The sequence below is a fragment of the Nomia melanderi genome, unplaced genomic scaffold (assembly GCF_051020985.1).
Source record: "Nomia melanderi isolate GNS246 unplaced genomic scaffold, iyNomMela1 scaffold0183, whole genome shotgun sequence".
Lineage (NCBI taxonomy): Eukaryota > Metazoa > Arthropoda > Insecta > Hymenoptera > Halictidae > Nomia > Nomia melanderi.
The window spans coordinates 1-12,144 of NW_027475298.1; the positions used below are offsets into that span (position 1 = coordinate 1).

At 16.7% G+C, this 12,144-nt stretch overlaps 1 long non-coding RNA gene across 1 annotated transcript; it reads right to left on the reverse strand.

Moving 5' to 3' along the window:
• Nucleotides 1-11,359: 11,359 nt before the first annotated feature.
• LOC143175756 (uncharacterized) lies at nucleotides 11,360-11,854 on the reverse strand. The gene is made up of 3 exons (XR_013000437.1): nucleotides 11,717-11,854; nucleotides 11,542-11,632; nucleotides 11,360-11,457 (listed from the first exon to the last, which is right to left on the reverse strand). It is a non-coding gene; the product is annotated as an uncharacterized LOC143175756 (long non-coding RNA).
• Nucleotides 11,855-12,144: the final 290 nt, after the last annotated feature.

The window sequence follows — 12,144 nt, forward strand, 5'->3', positions numbered from 1 at the left end:
TATATAAAACTATATATAACTGTATAAAAACTATATAAAACTATATAAAACTAACAAAACTATATAAAACTATATAAAACTATATAAAACTGTATAAAACTATATAAAACTAATAAAACAATATAAAACTATATAAATCTATATAAAACTATATAAAACTATATAATACTATATAAAATTATATCAATCAATATAAAACTAGCAAAACTACACAAAACTGTATAAAGCCAACAAAGCTATATAAAACTATATAAAACTATATAAAACCAAATAAATCTAATGAAACTATATAAAACTATATAGTACTATATAAAACTATATAAAACTATATAGTACTATATAAAACTATATAATACTATATAAAATTATATCAGTCTATATAAAACTAACAAAACTATATAATACTATATAAAACTATATAAAGCCAAATAATAATAATAAAACAATATAAAACTATATAAAACTATACAAAACTATATTAAACTCTATAAAACTATATAACACTATATAAAACTATATAAAACTAAAAAAACTATATAAAACTATACAAAACTAACAAAAGTATTTACAACTCTGTAAAACTATATAAAACTATATAAAACTATATAAAACTAATAAAATTATATAAAACTATATATAACTGTATAAAACTATATAAAACTATATAAAACTAACAAAACTATATAAAACTATATAAAACTGTATAAAACTATATAAAACTAATAAAACTATATAAAACTATATAAATCTATATAAAACTATATAAAACTATATAACACTATATAAAATTATATCAATCAATATAAAACTAGCAAAACTACACAAAACTGTATAAAACCAACAAAGCTATATAAAACTATATAAAACTATATAAAACTAATAAAATTATATAAAACTATATATAACTGTATAAAACTATATAAAACTATATAAAACTAACAAAACTATATAAAACTATATAAAACTGTATAAAACTATATAAAACTAATAAAACTATATAAAACTATATAGTACTATATAAAACTATATGATACTATATAAAATTATATCAGTCTATATAAAACTAACAAAACTATATAAAACTATATAAAACTATATAAAACTATATAAAACTAACAAAACTATATAAAACTATAAAAAACTATATAAATCTATACAAAACTCTATATAAAGATATAAAACTATATAAAACTATGTAAAACTAAATAAAACTATATAAAACTATATAAAACAGTATAAAAATGAATAAAACTATATAGAACTATATAAAACTAATAAAACTGTATGAAACTATATAAAACTATATAACACTGTGTAAAACTATATAAAGCTATATAAAACAATATAAAACTATATAAAACAATATAAAACTATATAAAATAGTATAAAAATGTATAAAACTATATAGAACTATATAAAACTACATAAAATTGTATAAAACTATACAACCCTATATAAAACAATAAACAACTAATAAAACTATACAAAACTATATAAAACTATATAAAACAATATAAAACTATATAAAACTATATAAAATTATATAAAACTATATAAAACTATATTAAACTATATAGTACTATATAAAACTATATAAAACTATATAAAACTATATAAAACTATATAAAACTATATTAAACTATATAAAACAATATATAACTATATACAACTAACAAAACTATTTAAAACTATATAAAACTATATAAAACTCTATAAAACTATATAAAGCTATTTAAAATTATATAAAACTATATAAAATTATATAAAACTATATAGTATTATAGAAAACTATATAAAACTATATTAAACTATATAAAACTATATAAAACTATATAAAACTAACAAAACTATATAAAACTCTATAAAAATATTTAAAACTAAATAAAACTATACAAAACTAACAAAACTGTATAAAACTATATAAAACTATATTAAACTAACAAAACTATATAAAACTATATAAAACTCTAGAAAACTATATAACACTATGTAAAACTATATAAAATTATATAAAACTATATAGAACTATATAAAACTATATAAAACTAACAAAACTATATAAAACTATATAAAACTATGTAAAACTATGTAAAACTAACAAAACTATATAAAACTATATAAAACTATATAAAACTAATAAAACTATATAAAACTATATAAAACTAATAAAATTATATAAAACTATATATAACTGTATAAAACTATATAAAACTATATAAAACTAACAAAAACTATATAAAACTATATAAAACTATATAAAACTGTATAAAACTATATAAAACTAATAAAAACAATATAAAACTATATAAATCTATATAAAACTATATAAAACTATATAATACTATATAAAATTATATCAATCAATATAAAACTAGCAAAACTACACAAAACTGTATAAAGCCAACAAAGCTATATAAAACTATATAAAACTATATAAAACCAAATAAATCTAATAAAACTATATAAAACTATATAGTACTATATAAAACTATATAAAACTATATAGTACTATATAAAACTATATAATACTATATAAAATTATATCAGTCTATATAAAACTAACAAAACTATATAATACTATATAAAACTATATAAAGCCAAATAATACTAATAAAACAATATAAAACTATATAAAACTATACAAAACTATATTAAACTCTATAAAACTATATAACACTATATAAAACTATATAAAACTAACAAAACTATATAAAACTATACAAAACTAACAAAAGTATTTACAACTCTGTAAAACTATATAAAACTATATAAAACTATATAAAACTAATAAAATTATATAAAACTATATATAACTGTATAAAACTATATAAAACTATATAAAACTAACAAAACTATATAAAACTATATAAAACTGTATAAAACTATATAAAACTAATAAAACTATATAAAACTATATAAATCTATATAAAACTATATAAAACTATATAACACTATATAAAATTATATCAATCAATATAAAACTAGCAAAACTACACAAAACTGTATAAAACCAACAAAGCTATATAAAACTATATAAAACTATATAAAACTAATAAAATTATATAAAACTATATATAACTGTATAAAACTATATAAAACTATATAAAACTAACAAAACTATATAAAACTATATAAAACTGTATAAAACTATATAAAACTAATAAAACTATATAAAACTATATAGTACTATATAAAACTATATAATACTATATAAAATTATATCAGTCTATATAAAACTAACAAAACTATATAAAACTATATAAAACTATATAAAGCCAAATAATACTAATAAAACAATATAAAACTATATAAAACTATACAAAACTATATTAAACTCTATAAAACTATATAACACTATATAAAACTATATAAAACTAACAAAACTATATAAAACTGTACAAAACTAACAAAAGTATTTACAACTCTGTAAAACTATATAAAACTATATAAAACTATATAAAACTAATAAAATTATATAAAACTATATATAACTGTATAAAACTATATAAAACTATATAAAACTAACAAAACTATATAAAACTATATAAAACTGTATAAAACTATATAAAACTAATAAAACTATATAAAACTATATAAATCTATATAAAACTATATAAAACTATATAACACTATATAAAATTATATCAATCAATATAAAACTAGCAAAACTACACAAAACTGTATAAAACCAACAAAGCTATATAAAACTATATAAAACTATATAAAACTAATAAAATTATATAAAACTATATATAACTGTATAAAACTATATAAAACTATATAAAACTAACAAAACTATATAAAACTATATAAAACTGTATAAAACTATATAAAACTAATAAAACTATATAAAACTATATAAATCTATATAAAACTATATAAAACTATATAATACTAAATAAAATTATATCAATCAATATAAAACTAGCAAAACTACACAAAACTGTATAAAACCAACAAAGCTATATAAAACTATATAAAACTATATAAAACTAATAAAACAATATAAAACTATATAAATCTATATAAAACTATATAAAACTATATAGTACTATATAAAATTATATCAGTCTATATAAAACTAACAAAACTATATAAAACTATATAAAACTATATAAGACCAAATAATACTAATAAAACAACATAAAACTATATAAAACTATACAAAACTATATTAAACTCTATAAAACTATATAACAATATATAAAACTATATAAAACTAACAAAACTATATAAAACTATATAAAACTAACAAAACTATATAAAATTATATAAAACTATATAAAACTATATAAAACTATGTAAAAATATATGAAAGTATATAATACTGTATAATACTATATAAAACTATATAAAACTATATAAAACTATATGAAACTATATAAAACTATACAAAACTAACAAAATTATATAAAACTATATAAAACTATATAAAACTAACAAAACTATATAAAACTATACATAACTCTTTAAAACTACATAAAACCACATAAAATTATATAAAACCATATAAAACTATATAAAACTATATGAAACGATACAAAACTATATGAATCTATATAAAACTACATAAAACTATATAAAACTATATAAGACCATATAAAACTATATAGAACTATATAAAACTATATAAAACTATATAAAACTATATAAAACTCTATAAAACTATTTAAAACTGTATAAAACTATACTAAACTATGAAAACTATATAGAACTATGTAAATCTGATAAAACTATATATAACTTTTTAAATCTTTATAAAACTACATAAAACTATATAAAGCTATATAAAACAATATAAAACTATATAAAACAATATAAAACTATATAAAACAGTATAAAAATATATAAAACTATATAGAACTATATAAAACTACGCAAAACTGTATAAAACTATACAACCCTATATAAAACAATAAACAACTTATAAAACTATATAAAACCATATAAAACTAACAAAACTATATAAAACTATATAAAACTATATAAAACTATATAAAACTAACAAAACTATATAAAACTATAAAAAACTATATAAATCTATACAAAACTCTATATAAAGATATGAAACTATATAAAACTATGTAAAACTAAATAAAACTATATAAAACTATATAAAACAGTATAAAAATGAATAAAACTATATAGCACTATATAAAACTAATAAAACTGTATGAAACTATATAAAACTATATAAAACTGTGTAAAACTATATAAAGCTATATAAAACAATATAAAACTATATAAAACAATATAAAACTATATATAACAGTATAAAAATGTATAAAACTATATAGAACTATATAAAACTACATAAAATTGTATAAAACTATACAACCCTATATAAAACAATAAACAACTAATAAAACTATACAAAACTATATAAAACTATATAAAACTATATAAAACTATATAAAACTATATAAAATTATATAAAACTATATAAAACTATATTAAACTATATAGTACTATATAAAACTATATAAAACTATATAAAACTATATAAAACTATATAAAACTATATTAAACTATATAAAACAATATATAACTATATAAAACTAACAAAACTATATAAAACTATATAAAACTATATAAAACTCTATAAAACTATATAAAGCTATTTAAAATTATATAAAACTATATAAAATTATATAAAACTATATAGTATTATAGAAAACTATATAAAACTATATTAAACTATATAAAACTATATAAAACTATATAAAACTAACAAAACTATATAAAACTCTGTAAAAATATTTAAAACTATATAAAACTATACAAAACTAACAAAACTGTATAAAACTATATAAAACTATATTAAACTAACAAAACTATATAAAACTATATAAAACTCTAGAAAACTATAAAACACTATGTAAAACTATATAAAACTATATAAAACTATATAAAACTATATAAAACTATATAAAACTAACAAAACTATATAAAACTATATAAAACTATATAAAACTAACAAAACTATATAAAACTATATAAAACTATGTAAAACTATGTAAAACTATGTAAAACTAACAAAACTATATAAAACTATATAAAACTATATAAAACTAATAAAACTATATAAAACTATATAAAACTATATATAACTGTATAAAACTATATAAATCTATATAAAACTATATAAAACTATATAATACTATATAAAATTATATCAATCAATATAAAACTAGCAAAACTACACAAAACTGTATAAAACCAACAAAGCTATATAAAACTATATAAAACTATATAAAACCAAATAAATCTAATAAAACTATATAAAACTATATAGTACTATATAAAACTATATAATACTATATAAAATTATATCAGTCTATATAAAACTAACAAAACTATATAAAACTATATAAAACTATATAAAGCCAAATAATACTAATAAAACAATATAAAACTATATAAAACTATACAAAACTATATTAAACTCTATAAAACTATATAACACTATATAAAACTATATAAAACTAACAAAACTATATAAAACTATACAAAACTAACAAAAGTATTTACAACTCTATAAAACTATATAAAACTATATAAAACTATATAAAACTCTATAAAACTATATAAAGCTATTTAAAATTATATAAAACTATATAAAATTATATAAAACTATATAGTATTATAGAAAACTATATAAAACTATATTAAACTATATAAAACTATATAAAACTATATAAAACTAACAAAACTATATAAAACTCTATAAAAATATTTAAAACTATATAAAACTATATAACACTATATAAAATTATATCAATCAATATAAAACTAGCAAAACTACACAAAACTATATAAAACTAATAAAACTATATAAAACTATATAAAACTAATAAAATTATATAAAACTATATATAACTGTATAAATCTATATAAAACTATATAAAACTAACAAAACTATATAAAACTATATAAAACTATATAAAACTGTATAAAACTATATAAAACTAATAAAACAATATAAAACTATATAAATCTATATAAAACTATATAAAACTATATAATACTATATAAAATTATATCAATCAATATAAAACTAGCAAAACTACACATAACTGTATAAAACCAACAAAGCTATATAAAACTATATAAAACTATATAAAACCAAATAAATTTAATAAAACTATATAAAACTATATAGTACTATATAAAACTATATAATACTATATAAAATTATATCAGTCTATATAAAACTAACAAAACTATATAAAACTATATAAAACTATATAAGACCAAATAATACTAATAAAACAATATAAAACTATATAAAACTATACAAAACTATATTAAACTCTATAAAACTATATAACACTATATAAAACTATATAAAACTAACAAAACTATATAAAACTATATAAAACTAACAAAACTATATAAAATTATATAAAACTATATAAAACTATATAAAACTATGTAAAAATATATGAAAGTATATAATACTGTATAATACTATATAAAACTATATAAAACTAATAAAACTATATAAAACTATATAAAACTGTATAATACTATATAAAACTATTTAAAACTAACAAATCTATATAAAACTAATAAAACTATATAAAACTATATAGTACTATATAAAACTATATAAAACTAATAAAACTATATAAAACTATATAAAACTATGTAAAACTATATAAAACTATATAAAACTATATAAAACTGTATAATACTATATAAAACTATATAAAACTAACAAAACTATATAACCCTATATAAAACTCTGTAGAACTATATAAAACTATCAAAACTATATAAACCTATATAAAACTCTGTAGAACTATATAAAACTATATAAAACTATATAAAACTATATAAAACTAATAAAACTATATAAAACTATAAAAAACACTATAAAACTATATAAAACCATATAAAATTCTATAAAAGTATATAAAACCATATAAAACACTATAAAAGTATATAAAACTATATAAAACTATATAAAACTATATGTAACTATATAAAACTATATAAAACCAACAAAACTATATAAAACTATATAAAACTATATAAAAAAAAATAAAACTAATGAAACTCTATAAAACCAAATAAAACTAAAAAAACTACATAAAACCAAATAAAAGTGATAAAACTATATAATACTATATAAAAATATATCAATCAATATAAAACTAGCAAAACTACATAAAACTATATAAAACCAACAAACCTATATAAAACTATATAAAACTATATAAAACCAAATAAAACTAATAAAACTATATAAAACTATATAGTACTATATAAAATTATATAATACTATATGAAATTATATCAGTCTATATAAAACTAACAAAACTATATAAAACTATATAAAACTATATAAGACCATATAAAACTATATAAAACTATATAAAACTATACCAAACAATATAAAACTATATAAAACTATATAAAACTATATAGTACTATATAAAACTATATAAAACTATGTAAAACTATATAAAACTATATAAAACTATATAAAACTATATAAAACTCTATAAAACTATTTAAAACTGTATAAAACTATACAAAACTATGAAAACTATATAAAACTATGTAAATCTGATAAAACTATATATAACTTTTTAAATCTTTATAAAACTACATAAAACTATATAAAGCTATATAAAACAATATAAAACTATATATAACTATGTACAACAATATAATACTATATAAAACTATATAAAACAATGTAAATCTAATAAAACTATATAAAACTTTATAAATCTATATAAAACTACATAAAACTATATAAAACTATATAAGACCATATAAAACTATATAAAACTATATAAAACTATATAAAACTATATAAAACTATATAAAACTATATAGTACTATATAAAACTATATAAAACTATATAAAACTATATAAAAATTTAAAACACTATATAAAACTATATAAAACTATATAAAACTATATAAAACTGTATAGTACTATATAAAACTATATAAAACTATATAAAACTATATAAAACTATATAAAAATTTAAAACACTATATAAAACTATATAAAACTACATAAAACTATATAAAACCAACAAACCTATATAAAACTATATAAAACTATATAAAACCAAATAAAACTAATAAAACTATATAAAACTATATAGTACTATATAAAATTATATAATACTATATGAAATTATATCAGTCTATATAAAACTAACAAAACTATATAAAACTATATAAAACTCTAAAAAAAACTATATAAAACTATATAAAACTATATAAAACTATGTAAAACTATATAAAACTATATAAAACTATATAAAACTATATGAAACTATATAAAACTATACAAAACTAACAAAATTATATAAAACTATATAAAACTATATAAAACTAACAAAACTATATAAAACAATATAAAACTATCAAAACTATATAAAACTATACATAACTCTTTACAACTACATAAAACCACATAAAATTATATAAAACCATATAAGACTATATAAAACTATATAAAACGATACATAACTATATGAATCTATATAAAACTACATAAAACTATATAAAACTATATAAGACCATATAAAACTATATAAAACTATATAAAACTATACCAAACAATATAAAACTATATAAAACTATATAAAACTATATAGTACTATATAAAACTATATAAAACTATGTAAAACTATATAAAACTATATAAAACTATATAAAACTATATAAAACTCTATAAAACTATTTAAAACTGTATAAAACTATACAAAACTATGAAAACTATATAAAACTATGTAAATCTGATAAAACTATATATAACTTTTTAAATCTTTATAAAACTACATAAAACTATATAAAGCTATATAAAACAATATAAAACTATATAAAACTATATAAATCTATATAGTCCTATATAAAACTATGTAAAACTATAAAAAACTATATAATACTATGTAAAACTATATAATACTATATAAAACTATATAACACTATATAAAACTATATAAAACTATATAGTACTATATAAAAATATATAAAACTATGTAAAACTATATAAAACTATATAACACTATATAAAACTATATAAAACTATATAAAACTGTATAAAACTATATAAAACTATATAAAACTATATAAAACTAATAAAACTATATAAAACTATATAAAACTATAAAAAACTATATAAAACTAACAAAACTATATAAACCTATATAAAACTCTATATAAATATATAAATCTATATAAAACCATGTAAAACTTTATAAACCTATATAAAACTATATAAAACTATATAAAACTAATAAAACTAATAAAACTATATAAAACTATATGAAAGTATATAAAACTAATAAAGCTATATAAAACCATATGAAACTAACAAAACTATATAAACCTATATAACACTCTATAGAACTATATGAAACTATATAAAACTATATAAAACTATAATAAACTAATAAAACTAATATATCTATATAAAACTATATAAACTTAGTAAAACTATGTAAAATTATATAAACCTATATAAAGCTATATAAAACTATATAGTACTATATAAAACTATATAAAACTATTTAAAACTAACAAAACTATATAAAACTATATAAAACTCTATAAAACTATATAATACTATATAAAACTATATAAAACTGCATAAAACTATATAAAACTATATAAAAATACATATAACTATATAAAACCATATAAAACTATATAAAACTATACAAAACCAACAAAACTATATAAAACTATATAAAACTATATAAAACTAATAAAACTAATAAAACTATATAAGACTATATAAAACTAACAAAACTATATAAACCTATATAAAACTCTATAGAACTATATGAGACTATATAAAACTATATAAAATTATATAAAACTAATAAAACTAATAAAACTAATAAAACTATATAAGACTATATAAAACTATATGAAAGTATATAAAACTCTATAAAAATATATAACACTATATAACACTATATAAAGCTATATAAAACTATATAAAACTATATAAAACTATATAAAACTATATAAAACTATATAAAACTATATGAAACCATATAAAACTATATAAAACTATATAAACCTGTAAAAAACTATATAAAACTAACAGAACTATATAAATGTAACAAAACTATATAAAACTATATAAAACTCTATAAAACTATATAAAACTACATAAAACTGTATAAAACTAATAAAACTATATAAAACTATATAAAACTATATAAAACTATATCAAACAACATAAAACTATATAAAACTACATAAAACTATATAAAACTATGTAAAACTATGTAAAACTAATAAAACTATATTGATACTTTGATTTATTGCGCTATCTCTAATAGCACCCGAGATATCACCAGATATATATTGGATTTTTCCCTGACCCTGACAGTCCGGTCCCATGTGTCGGTGGTTTTCTCGGCCCCTGGTGGTCCGAGGTCGATCCCGCTGCACAGATTCATGCGCCAGGCCCCCCTGCAGATAATTCACTTTGATGTATTGCGCTATCTGTAATAGCGCCCGAGATATCACCATATATATATTGGATTTTCCCCTGACCCTGACAGTCCGGCCCCATGTGTCGGTGGTTTTCTCGGCCCCTGGTGGTCCGAGGTCGATCCCGCCGCACAGATTCATGCGCCAGAGCCTCCTACAGACAATGCACTTTGATTTATTGCGCTATCTGTAATAGCACCCGAGATATCACCATATATATATTGGATTATCCCCTGACCCTGAGTGTCCGGCCCCATGAGACGCTGGTTTTCTCGACCCCTGGGGGTCCGATGTCGCTCCCGCTGCACAGATTCATGCGCCAGGGCCTACTACAGACAATGCACTTTGATTTATTGCGCTATCTGTAATAGCACCCGTGATATCACCAGATATATATTGGATTTTTCCCTGACCCTGACAGTCAGGCCCCATGTGTCGGTGGTTTTCTCGGACCCTGGTGGTCCGAGGTCGTTCCCGCTATACAGATTCATGCGCCAGGGCCTCCTATAGATAATTCACTTTGGTTTGTTGCGCTATCTGTAATAGCTACCGAGATATCACCAGATATATATTGGATTTTTCGCTGACCCTGAGTGTCCGACCCCATGAGACGGTGATTTTCTCGGCCCCTGGTGGTCCGAGGTCGATCCCGCTGCACAGATTCAT